The sequence below is a fragment of the Suricata suricatta genome, chromosome 17 (genome assembly GCF_006229205.1).
Source record: "Suricata suricatta isolate VVHF042 chromosome 17, meerkat_22Aug2017_6uvM2_HiC, whole genome shotgun sequence".
Classification (NCBI taxonomy): Eukaryota; Metazoa; Chordata; class Mammalia; order Carnivora; family Herpestidae; genus Suricata; species Suricata suricatta.
In genome coordinates this window covers 54,484,640-54,496,248 of record NC_043716.1, presented here as the reverse complement: position 1 = coordinate 54,496,248, position 11,609 = coordinate 54,484,640, and the positions used below count along the sequence as shown (strand labels likewise).

Sequence of the window (11,609 nt, the reverse complement as noted above, 5' to 3'; positions counted from 1 at the left end):
AGGGTGGGGGCGCCCTGGTGGCCCCCCGCAGGCCCCCCACACCGCCCCCCAGCGCGGAGGGCTGCCTCCGGGGGCGCCCAGCCACTTCCCAGTCCAGAGTCCAGGCGCGGACGCGGGGAGGGCCAGGTGGCCCCGGGGGCGGAGAGAACGCCGGGGAGAGGCCTGGGCACGGCGGCCCAGCCCGGGAGGGGGCGGGGGGTGGGGGTGGGGGCGTGCGGGGCTTTGGGGGGGTGTACACAGGCCTCGTGGGCCCGGGCAGGGTCTTTCTGGTAGTCAAAGGAGGCAGACTGCACTGACTCCTCTGATGAGCGCATCTGTAAAATGGGTGCGTGGGATCAGATCATTTCTGTTCCACCTGAGACACATTTGTCCGCTTTGTGCCGGGGACTGCGCGCGGCTCGGAAGGGCAGACACGGGACGCGGAAAGCAGGCAGTGACGACAGCGCGCGTGTCCTGGCAAAGGGTGTACAGAAGAATTCTCTGTGCTTTTGTATCTTTAAGGAAATGTTCCGTAATTTAAAAAACTAACGCACAGAGGAGAAAGTGATACATTTTGTCTAGAGGGCGAGGTCAGAGCTGTGGTAAGGCGTTGCCAGAACGCGGTTTTAAAGAATGAGTAGGAGCTTGCCAGGTAGCAGAGGTGAGGGAGGCGGGCTGTTCCCGGCAGAGGGAGGGCGTGGCGGGGCCGCAGGCGCGGAGGATCTCAAACGCGTGGAGGCACCCAGGCCCAGGCCTTCCAGGTTCGCGGGCCCCAGGGGAAGACAGGCGTGGGGAGCAGGTTCCCAGGAAGGGCGCCCCGCTGCCTGCCCCGCCCGCCATCTTGGCCCCACCGGCAGCCGCTTTTCTCCAGCTTTCCTTTTCTTTCCAGGGGGCCAAGGAGCATTTTTATTTCCTGCCAGAGAGGGGGAAACAACGCGTAAATGAGAACTGAGGGACGTGTGGCTGGGTGCGTGAGTCCTTCCCCCTGGCTCCCCTTTTTTCTTAAAAAAATATTTTTAACGTTTATTTATTTTTGAGAGAGAGGGGCGCCTGGGTGGCTCAGTCGGTTGAGCTTCCGGCTTGGGCTCAGGTCATGATCTCACAGTTCATGGGTCCGAGCCCTGCGTCAGGGTCTGTGCTGACAGCTCAGAGCTTGGAGCCTGCTTCCCACTCTGTGTCTCCCTCTCTGCCCCTCCCCCCTTCATGCTCTGTCTCTCTCTGTCTCTCCCTCTCTCTCCCTCTCTCTCAAAAATAAATGAATGTTAAAAAAAATTTTAAATGATACCTTGAATGGTCATTGCCTCATACACTGCTATGTTGCTCCTTCACAAAGTGTCCCCAGGCCACTGGGCTAGACAACTTTTAAAAATTCTATTTCAGCCCTCAGCTCCCTCACTTACTAACCATGTGACTTGTGACAAGCCACATGACTTATCCGAGTCTCCGTTTCTGCTCCTACAAACGCAGATCCCAATACCTTACAGAGCTCGCGAGGCAGATGTCCTGATTAGGAGAGCAATGTATAGGGCGCCGGGCGGCTCAGCGGGTTAAGCATCCGACTCTTGATTTCGGCTCAGGTCACGAGACTGAGCCCACGTTGGGCTCTGTGCTGACATCTCGGAGCCTACCTCGGCCTCTCTCTCTCTCTCTGCCCCTCTCCTGCTGGCATGCTCTCTCTCTCTCCAATAAACAAGCATAAAAAAAAGAAAAAGACAATGCATATTAGCCACCGAAGCCTGCTGCTGTCACTGGAACAGGTGGCATCGTCTGGGGGCGGGCGGCGGGCACAGAAGCCCGAGAGCCTTACCGGGGGTCGGGGAGACCCCGAGGGAGAAGAGAGGGCTCTTGTGCCCTGGCGCACAGGAAGCCTTCACCCAGTGGTGGCGGACAGCTGGGCCGAGCTGACGTAGGAAACTGACCTCAAGTGTGCCCGGTGAACTTGATGCGCTGAGGGCGTTTCCAGGCGGAGTGTGGAAGAAAGCCTCTGCCTATAATAAAACGAAAACGGAGTCAGATGAACTAAGGGCAAACTTTTCAAGCTTCAAGTGAAATGCGGGGGAAATGGGAAAAGCCAGAACAATCCCTGCAAACCAGCAAAGGTTTTCAAAGTCAGAGAGGGGCTCAGAACAAAGAAGTGCCGATGTGACTGTGCCGTCTGTGGTGAGGACCCGGCGGTGGGGGTGGGGGGTCAAGGTGCTGCACAGACGCTCTCTGACAGACAAAGGCACCCGGAGGGTCCTGCCTGGCGGACCCTCTCTGTTCAGGGGTCTGCCGGCCTCTCCGGGGGCTTCTCCCACCGCGTCCTCACGGACAGAGAAGGGCTTTCTCTCAAGTTCTGTGATCAGCGGCTGCCGTGGGGTAGACAGGACGGAGGGAGGGCGGAGCAGGGGGAGCACTGGGGAGGCTTAGAGCAGCGAGCTGCTGCCGGGACAGCGCCGTGGTGGACCCGTGCTACCACGCGTTTGTCCAAACCCGCGTGCGGAGGCACCACGCCAAGAGTCAGCCCTCGCGTGAACACGGACTCTAGTTCATGACCATGGGTCAGTGCTGGCCCATCGGTTGTGACAAATGCACTCACTCTTGCAAGGTGTTAAGAGGAGGGGTGGGGTGAGGGGCACCCGGGCGGCTCAGTCGGTTGAGCGTCTGACTTCGGCTCGGGTCATGATCTCGAGGTTCGTGAGTTCAAGCCCCGCGTCGGGCTCTGTGCTGACAACTTGGAACCTGGAGCTGCTTCGGATTCTCTGTCTCCCTCTCCGTGCCCCTCCCCGGCTCAGGCTCTGTCTCCTCGCTCTCAAAAATCAATAAACATTTTTAAAAAAAGAAGAAGGAGAGGGGTAGGGTGCTGGGTGGCTCCGTCGGTTAGGCCTCTGACTTCCTTCCGCCCAGGTCATGATCTCATGGTTCTGAGTTCAAGCCCCGCGTCCGGCTTCACGCTGACAGCACCGAGCCTCCTTGGGATTCTCTCTCTCTCCCTCTCTCTCTGCCCCTCCCCCACTCTCTCTCAAAATAAACTTTAAAAAAAAGAAGAAGAGAAACTGGGCGGAGGGTGCAGAGCACACAGGAACACCCTGTGCCTTCCGCTCAACACAAAGTCCAGGAATTTTAAAAAAAGTTTTCTGGGTCAGGCTTTTATCGCAAGGAGCGGACTTTAAATTAACACATAGGCAGCCCCCAAGCTTTTAAAGAAATGAGGTTTGGGGGCTCCATGGGATGAAGGCAGAGCAGAATGAAAAAAAGAGGCGCTGGGGGACTCGGCCTGTTGGAAGCCGATGGAGAAAGTTACTCAGTTGCAAACCCATTTCTTCTGAGGCAGAAGTGGGACTCAGGAAAAGGCCCAGGTGGGCGCAGGACTGGAGGGGCCCTCCCCAGGAGTGCCATCTGCACCAGGCGGCCTAGAAGCCCGGTCCTGCACCTGGGGTCCGCACCCACAGCACGTGGACCAGGGGTCCGGAGTGCTGGGGGTGCTGGGCGTATTCTGCATACGGCAGGCATGTGAGTCGCTGTGGCCCAAGAACGGGCTGTGTCAGCATCATTTCCAATAACGGCGATCTCTGCACCCCTCGGGCTCTTCCACAATGTGACCTTGGCGTTCCTCCGTGGCCCCTCCCTTTGAATCTGGGAGGGCGTGTTGTTTAATTGTAGCCCTTAAACTTGCAGCCTTGAGCCACTCTGCAGGAGTCTGACCACCCCAGCCTTCGTGTTAGGGGGAAGCCAAGGCACATGGAAGTGTATCGGGTATCTATGCTGCATAACAAATATCACAAAGTCAGCGGCTTCAAATGACCCTTGTTTAACATCTCGTGTTTCTGTGGGTCAGGAACGCATGCCCGGCTTGGCTGGGCTGTGGGCCGCAGAGGATCTCACAGATGGCTGTCAGGGGGCTGGCTGGGGCCGGGTCTCATCTGAAGGCTCAACCAGGGAAGGATCCACGTCGGAGCGCATGCGGCTGCTGAGAGCAGAACTGAGCTCCTTGGAGGTTCTTAGACTGAAGGCCCCGGTTCCGAGCCAGCTGGAACCGAATCCTTTGATGCATGAGACTCCCAGTGTAGCCACTCGCTCATTAAAGGAAGCCAGTGTGCTGGAAAGACGGACATCGTGATCTCCTGACCTGAAGCAGCCCGCTGGGAGGAGGCCACAGGTGGAGATCTGGTTGGCAGTCCCCGTCTCTGGTCTTCTCGGCCCAGGTGCCAGCAAGGTGGCCCTTCAAGTGCTCCCCATTCTGCACCTGCAGGCCTGAGACCCCGTGTCCTGGCCACCGCCCGTGCCGGCTGCCTCCGCCCACCTTTCCTTCTCTCTCTCCTGGCAGCGCCCCGCTAGTCCCTTCCCCTGCCGTCCCGCCCGGGTTTCCAGGTTTTCTGTCCTCTGGCCAGGGAGGGGCCCCGTCACACCAGGTGCCTGCCTCAGCTGGGTTCGGCATCTCTCCTGCTGACTCTTCTCTGGCTTGTGCGGTTTCCGAGCTTGAACTTGTCAGATGATGGCGGTCTTGCTGCAGGTGCAGACTTTGCGGTAAAGGTGTGGCCACTCTGACGCCCGCGTGTGCGATGTGGGAGGGTGCCCTGCTCCTGCCGGTCTGGAAAGCGCTCTGCTGAGATGTATCAAGAGCTTAAAATGCCCGTGCGCTCTGCCCTCTTGACGGCATTGTTTTTTCGTTGGCTGATTCAACATATATTTCTTGATTACTCATTATGGCCCCTGCCCTCTAAGCCTTATACTTTGGTAGGGAAAATGGACACGAGTCAAACCATCGTAGAGGAAGGTGCAATGTGGGGAGTGCGTCTGGCTCTTGATTCAGCTTGGGTCACAATCTCATGGTTTGTGAGTTCAAGCCCCACATCGGGCTCTGTGCTGACAGCACGGAGCCTGCTTGGGGTTCTGTCTCCCTCTCTCTCTCTGCCTCTCCCTCACTTGCTCTCTATCTCTCAAAATACATCTAAAAAGAAAAAAGGTGCAATGAGAGTATACACTAAACGTTCCACATCTGTTCTGGGATCAGGGAGGACTTCTTGTAGGAGGACATACTGGGGTCAAGTCAGGAAGGCGAGCAAAGATTAATCAGGAGGAAAGGCGGGGAAGGAGACTACAGGCAGAGAGCAGCTTGTGCAAAGGCCCTGTGGTGGGAGGAAATATGGTCCCTGCAAGGAACTGGAGGAGGACCCGGGAGGCTTGTGCCCAGAGAAGCTGGAGAGATGGTGGGGGAAGCAGGCCCTGCAGGCACGTCCGTGACTCCGATCTTTATCCTAAGAAGAACGGGAGGTTGTGGAAGGGTTCCGAGAGGGAGGAGCCCGGCTGGCATGAGCAGACCGGCATTCTGAAACGGCAGGTCTAGATGAGTTACATGTGACAGGAGGAGACCAGAGTCTAGCGGGAGCCTAAAGCAGTCATCCAGACTGGGGCCATGGCAGGTGACGGAGAGATGTGGAGAGAGAAACTCCAGGGTATCCGACAGGAACTCTGGGCTAAAGTCGCCTGGACGTGGGGATGGGCTGCGCAGGGATGGCTCAGAGAGAGACAAGGACAGAAGACGGACGGGCTGGGTTCCGGGCACGTGACACCAGGGAGGACTCCCCGCATCCACGGGGACCCACCTGCTGGGCGGTGGGACCCGTGCCTGGGCAGCAGAGGCGGATCGCGGCTGCAGAGGCGCTCCCTGAGTCCGCCGTGTAGAGGTGAGGACCGAGCTGCAGGAGGCAGACGGACAGACTCACAGACAACCGGTGTGCAAGGGACGCTCTCGGCAGGGGATTTAAACAACTATTCGTAACAGGTTTAAAAGTTTATTTATTTTTGAGAGACAGACAGAGCGTGAGCGGGGCAGGGGCAGAAAAAGAGGAAGACACAGAATCCAAAGCAGGCTCCAGGCTCTGAGCTGTCAGCACAGAGCCCGATGCAGGGCTCGAACCCACTAACCGTGAGATCATGACCTGAGCCGATGTGGGATGTTCAACCCACTGAGCCCCCCAGGCGCCCCTGTAACAGGTTTAGAGTTAAATTAGTCACAGCCCCCTTCTTTGGCAGAAGAGCGTGCCCAGCTCTGCTGAGGTCAAAGGAAGGCTCTGGAAACATCTTGGAACTCGACAGAGGTGTGGCTTGCATGGCGGGAACCCACTAAATGCCACTGAGTTGCTCACCTTAAATGGTTATCTTATTTTATGTGATTTTCACCTCAATAAATTGTTTTTAAAAAATGAAGGTTGCGGGCCCCACTAGGTGTCTCAGTCGGTTAAGCGTCCGACTTCGGCTCAGGTCACGATCTCACAGTTGGTGGGTTCGAGCCCAGCGTCAGGCTCTGTGCTGACAGCTAGCTCAGAGCCTGGAGCTGCTTCGGATTCTGTGTCTCCCTCTCTCTCTGCCCCTCCCCCTCTTGTGCTCTCTCTCAAAAATAAATAAACATTAAATATATAAACAGTAAAAAATCAGAAACAAACAAAATGACGGCTGCCAGGGCTGTATACACATGGACATCTTGCAGAAAACGGAAACATAACACATATAATAAGAGAAATACATTAAAATATAGGAAACGCTACGCCAAATGCTAATACCAGCTGCCCAACTTTGTGGGATTATGGGTGACTTGGTGGTTTCTTCTTTGTATTTTTCTGTGTTCATAATAAGCAAATATTATTTTCACTATACATACACGTGTGGACCACAATATATCAATGGGTATTACTGTGTGCATAGACACCTTTATCTAAGGTCAATGTTGGTATATTTATTTTTTTAATCATTTATTTACTTGAGAGAGAGAGAGAGGAAGAGAGGGCAGGCTGGGGAGGGGCAGAGAGAGAGGGAGACACAGAATCCGAAGCAGCTCCAGGCTCTGAGCTGTCAGCACAGAGCCCGACGTGGGGCTCGAACTCACGAATCGTGAGATCATGACCTGAGCCAAAGTCAGACGCTCAACCGACCCAACCACCCAGGTGCCCCAGTAGTTTTAAAGCCTCTTTGTCTGATCTTCAGATCTTTCACAATCAAACACATTGTTTGCACGGAGAGTTAGAATCATGCAGAAGCTCATTGGGCTGATACCCCCCCCAGCTTTTTCCACCTCTGGGCAGTTTGGCCGCCGATTTTCAAAGTGTCTGTAACCATTCCCGTCAGATGGGCAGCTGTCACGTGGGACCACGTTTTACAGAATAGACAATGTGGGGCCCGAGGTCGCCCGGTGCCCCCACACTAGGATCCTCTCCCCACGGAAGCCAGGGCTGCCCCCCAAGTCCCGAGAGTCAGCAAACAGGAGCTGAGTCTCTGCCAGAGAGAGATCCGTCCTGGACTCGTGCGAAGTGCTTCCCCAGAGAGGAGGCTTCCGTCCCTCACCAGCAGCCTGAGGACGGGGTGACTCTTCCGGAAGATTAACCGGGACGTCACCGCTCCCAGGGACACCCTACTTGCCTGCTTCCCTAGGGAACCGTCCGTGGGACGCCCGGGGGGGAACCACGAGCCTTCTGCAGCCACTGCCTGTCTGCAGGACCTAGTGCGAAACCTTCACAGATTTCCTTCTTATACAGAGAAAGGCTGAGTCACCAAGTGTCAACACTTATATTAAACAAAACCAACTTTGCTGCAGGACTTCTCAGAGCCTTCAATGTGCCTGTAGATGCTGCAAGTCTCCAACAAGGTTTAGAGTACGCAAGATGTCCCAGACTTACGACACCAGAACTTGTGCCACGGGACATCCTTTGGGAAAGGATGCTTGTTCGAGGGCAGTGGGTCAGTGGGGGCGGGGAGGGGGGGCATCCGCGGGCCAGGGAAGTCTGCCAGGCTCCAGAAGTCAGCTGCAGTGAAGGCTTCTCTGACTCTGGGCCTGCTCTCCTTTGCCCTTGTCACTTCCAGCTGCCTTGCCCCTCCCCCACTCCCCTCCACTGCCCTCCAGGAGGAGGGGCCCGGATGAGCTTTCCAACTGGAAACTGCCAGTCAAGGGCCTGAGGCTGGAAGGGACTGCGTCCTGGTGACCTTGCATCAGTGCTTTTGGTTCAGGCGAAGCTGGGGATCCCAGCAACGTGGACAGGAAGGCCCAAGACAGGCCCGCGTTTGGAGCAATGGCACCTCTGTTTATTCACCCAGGGCTGCATCCCCCTCGGTGCCTCTGTTCCCCGCAGCACGCCCTCCAGCTCTGAAAGCCCCAGATTTCCTCTCCCGCTCCTCCTCCCCTCCTCCTCCTCCCCCTCCTCCCTCTTCCCTCCTCCTCCCCCTCCTCCTCCTCTTCCCCCTCCTCCCTCTCCCCTCCCCCTCCTCCTCTTCCTCCTCCTTCTCCTCCTCCCGCAGGGGGACTTCCTCAGAGCACACACTGACCTTTGTCACAGGGAGAAGCCTGGTTCCTCTCTGTCCACTGGCATCTCCCAGGGAGCTTTCCAAGCTCCTCCCCCTCCCAGGCCCCAGGCCAGGCCCATTCAATGGGGATTCTGGCCATGGGGCTTTGCAAAGTGCTCCCTGAGCTGAGCTCACTGGTAGTCTGTAGTCGGGTGGCCAGGTGGCCGGGTGGCCGGGGCGGAGGTCAGGGTTGACACCCCAGGGGTGCCAGGTATCAGCCCAGTGAGCTCCTGCATGATTCTAAATCTCCGTGCCTCAGTTTCCGCCACTGCTCCACGGGGACAGCGCCTGCCCTGGGCTGTTGTGGGGCCGGGGGTGACACGAGGTGCTCCCTCCTCGCCAGGCGGACCAGCGCGGCAGAAACATGTGACCGGAGGCCTGTGGGGCCCGGCCGGCCGGAATGCAAGCCCCACGCGGGCCACACCAGGCTGAGACAAGCCAGGCGTCCCCACTTCTCGTCAGAGCCGTTGTGTCACAGTTCTCAAGAGCGAGTGGATCTTAATTTGCTTTCGCTGAAAACGTAAATAAACACGGGGCCTGCCCGGGGCCGCAGCCGCAGGGGCGTTGGTCCCTGGGCAGGGGTCCGCGCAGCCCCTCGGGCCCCCTGGGCCTCTGGGCGCACTCCGCTCAGCCCTCCAGTTCAGGAGTCCCTCGCGAGACCAAACCCGGAAGGCCCAGCTAGGTCTGACTTTGGGTAAGCGGCAAGCAGCCTTTGCGGTCTGAGCATGTCCGTGTGGTGTTTAAGACATAAAGGTATACTTTAAAACAATTATTGTTTACCTGGAATTAGAAGGTAACGAACTGGCATCCTGTGTTTTTACTGGCTGAACCTGGAGGCTCTATGGCCTCAGCCCCCGGAACAGCCTGGGAGTCTAGGAAAGGAGCCTTGCCCATCCCCCGCTGCCCGAACTCCAGGCTGGGGACCCGGCCGCCCTGGGACAAGGCCTGGCACCGTCAGACGCAAAGTGACACCCGTGAGGACAAAGCAAAGCGGTGTTTCCTTCCAAACCTTTTGTAAAAGCCTAAGATGTTCAAGGGACCGGTCTTGATTCAGAAATTTTCCTTCCCTGGGGAAATGTTCCTCCCAGCAGCCGCTGCGACACACATCGGCTTTCTGAGCTGTTCCCTACTGGACCGGGAGGCCTGGCTGTCCCGGGGGGCCTGGCTGTCCCCGGAGGCCTGGCTGTCCCCGGAGGCCTGGCTGTCCCGGGGGGCCTGGCTGTCCCTCCTGGTTATGTCCCTTCCTAGCTGGGAACCTTGGAAAAAGCACTTAACCTCTCTGCTCTTTCGTATCTTCCCCCTGGAGCGGAGATCACGGCCTCCCCCAGGCCCCGGGCTTGCTCGGGTTCGAACGGAGGCTCCCGGTACCTCCACGCGCAGATGCAGGTGACGCGGCACACTTAGAACCGGCTGCTCTTCCGTGTCAATGCCGTAGTTCAACAAAATAGTCTATAAAAGCATTTAACAAAGAAGTTTTCAATAGAGAGAAACCGACACCATTTATCTTGGAAGGAGACGTTATCACCTCCCAGCTTGTAAAGGGGAACAGTGATTTATCGGCCACCGCCTGCGTGAGGCTGGGCGAGCCCGCCACTGTGGGGGAAAATGTCTAGCTGAGCTCCCATTTGGGTCAGCTTGATGAGATTTCATTTTTAAAAATTAACCTTCAAGCCCATTACAGTCCAGGAAGCTGGACATTTACACTTGGGCCCTATTTTTTTAATGGATTTGCAATAAAAGGAAATATTTAAAGCTTAAAAAAAAAGACGGTGCTTGAAGTTAGTTTTCCAAGTGATCCCACGTAGCAAAGACAGATAAACTATGAAAAGAGAGACTGAAGAGACATGAGGCCTAAGAAAAGGTACGATCCTCATCTCCACACAGAAGATACTGAAAGGAAGCAGAGGCTGGAACCACGTGGTCGGTGCACAGGGCCCGGGGCAGGGCTCCCAGCCGCGTGCCTGGGGAAACGGAAGAGAATGACCATGGCCTCTGCGGCAGGACAGCCAGGGACTCAGCAGCTGGGTCCCCAATATGCTCCCCAGGAGACAGGGGACAACCACCAAAGGCTACATTGTTCTGGAGTGGAGGCCCCAGGAGGCCAGGTGGAGGCTGGGGCGGGGAGGTGAACGGACAGGGGAAGAGGTCGGAGGGACAGAAACTTCTGCTTGAGACGCACCCACAAACCTGATCCCCAAAACGTGGGCAAAGCTAATGCTGATAAAGACAGTCACGAAGATCAACCGTGGAGATATGAAACCAGCTCCAGTGAAATGGAAGTAATTGAGGAACCTGAAAATGACTTTCAAACAAGAGTGTTGAGGATCGTCGAAGAAAATTAAAAAATCATGAGAGCAAAACCGGCTTCAGCGAAACAAAACGGAGCGGTCGTGATAAAGAATGAACCGGCAGTCCTGGAAGTAGAAGTACGGTTACGGAAAGCCATAGCTCAGCAGACAGCGAGTACACGGTGGACACACTGAGGGATGAGGCAGCCGGCAGAGACCTCCGAGAATGTGGCCCAGAAATCATCAAACGGAGCAGATAAGAACAAGAAGCTACAGGCAAGAAATGCAGAGAGTGATTGAGAAATTCCAGAATAAAACTCGCAGGTGCTTCAGAAGAAGACCATAGAAGGAAGGATACAGGGGCGCCTGGGGGGCTCAGTCGGTGAAGCCTCCGACTTCGGCTCAGGTCATGATCTCACGTTTGTGGGTTCGAGCCCCACGACAGCTAGCTGACAGCTAGCTCAGAGCCTGGAGCCTGCCTCCATGTCTGCGTCTCCTTCTGTCTCTCTGCCCCTCTCCCTCTCGTGCTCTGTCTCTCTCTGTATCAAAAAATAAATACAACATTTTTTAAAAATTAAAAAAAAAGAAGGAAGGATACAAAAAATAATGTTCTAAAACATAATTGCTGAAAGCTTTCAAAAACTAAAAAGAGATTCACTGTGCTGGCTAAACAACCACCAATTTTTGGTTATAGACTTCATGGTGGACCCGCAGCACGTCCGTGGGCACAGAGAGAAGTCTGAAATGCTATCAGAATCAGAAAGGTTATCCACGGAGAAATGGGGACTCTGCAGGTTCCCTGCAGTCTGGAGCAGTCGCCCACGGGCCGGAGGGACCCGGCTGCCATCCTAGAATTCTAGAGCCACTAAGCGACCCCTCAACGGTGAGAATCCCACAAACCATCGCTGAAAAGATGTACCACAGGGTGAACTTTTAGCAAGAAGGAGAGCCAGGCCAGGAGGGAAGAGAAGGCTGCAAGAAACAAGGGTGAACACAGCAATGTGTGGGTTAATTGAGCTACTACGGATC

At 56.0% G+C, this 11,609-nt stretch overlaps 1 long non-coding RNA gene across 1 annotated transcript; it reads right to left on the bottom strand.

Annotated features, from left to right (window-relative positions):
- Window positions 1–1,897: 1,897 nt before the first annotated feature.
- LOC115282937 lies at window positions 1,898–8,307 on the bottom strand. The gene is made up of 2 exons (XR_003904810.1): window positions 8,275–8,307; window positions 1,898–1,967 (listed from the first exon to the last, which is right to left on the bottom strand). It is a non-coding gene; the product is annotated as an uncharacterized LOC115282937 (long non-coding RNA).
- Window positions 8,308–11,609: the final 3,302 nt, after the last annotated feature.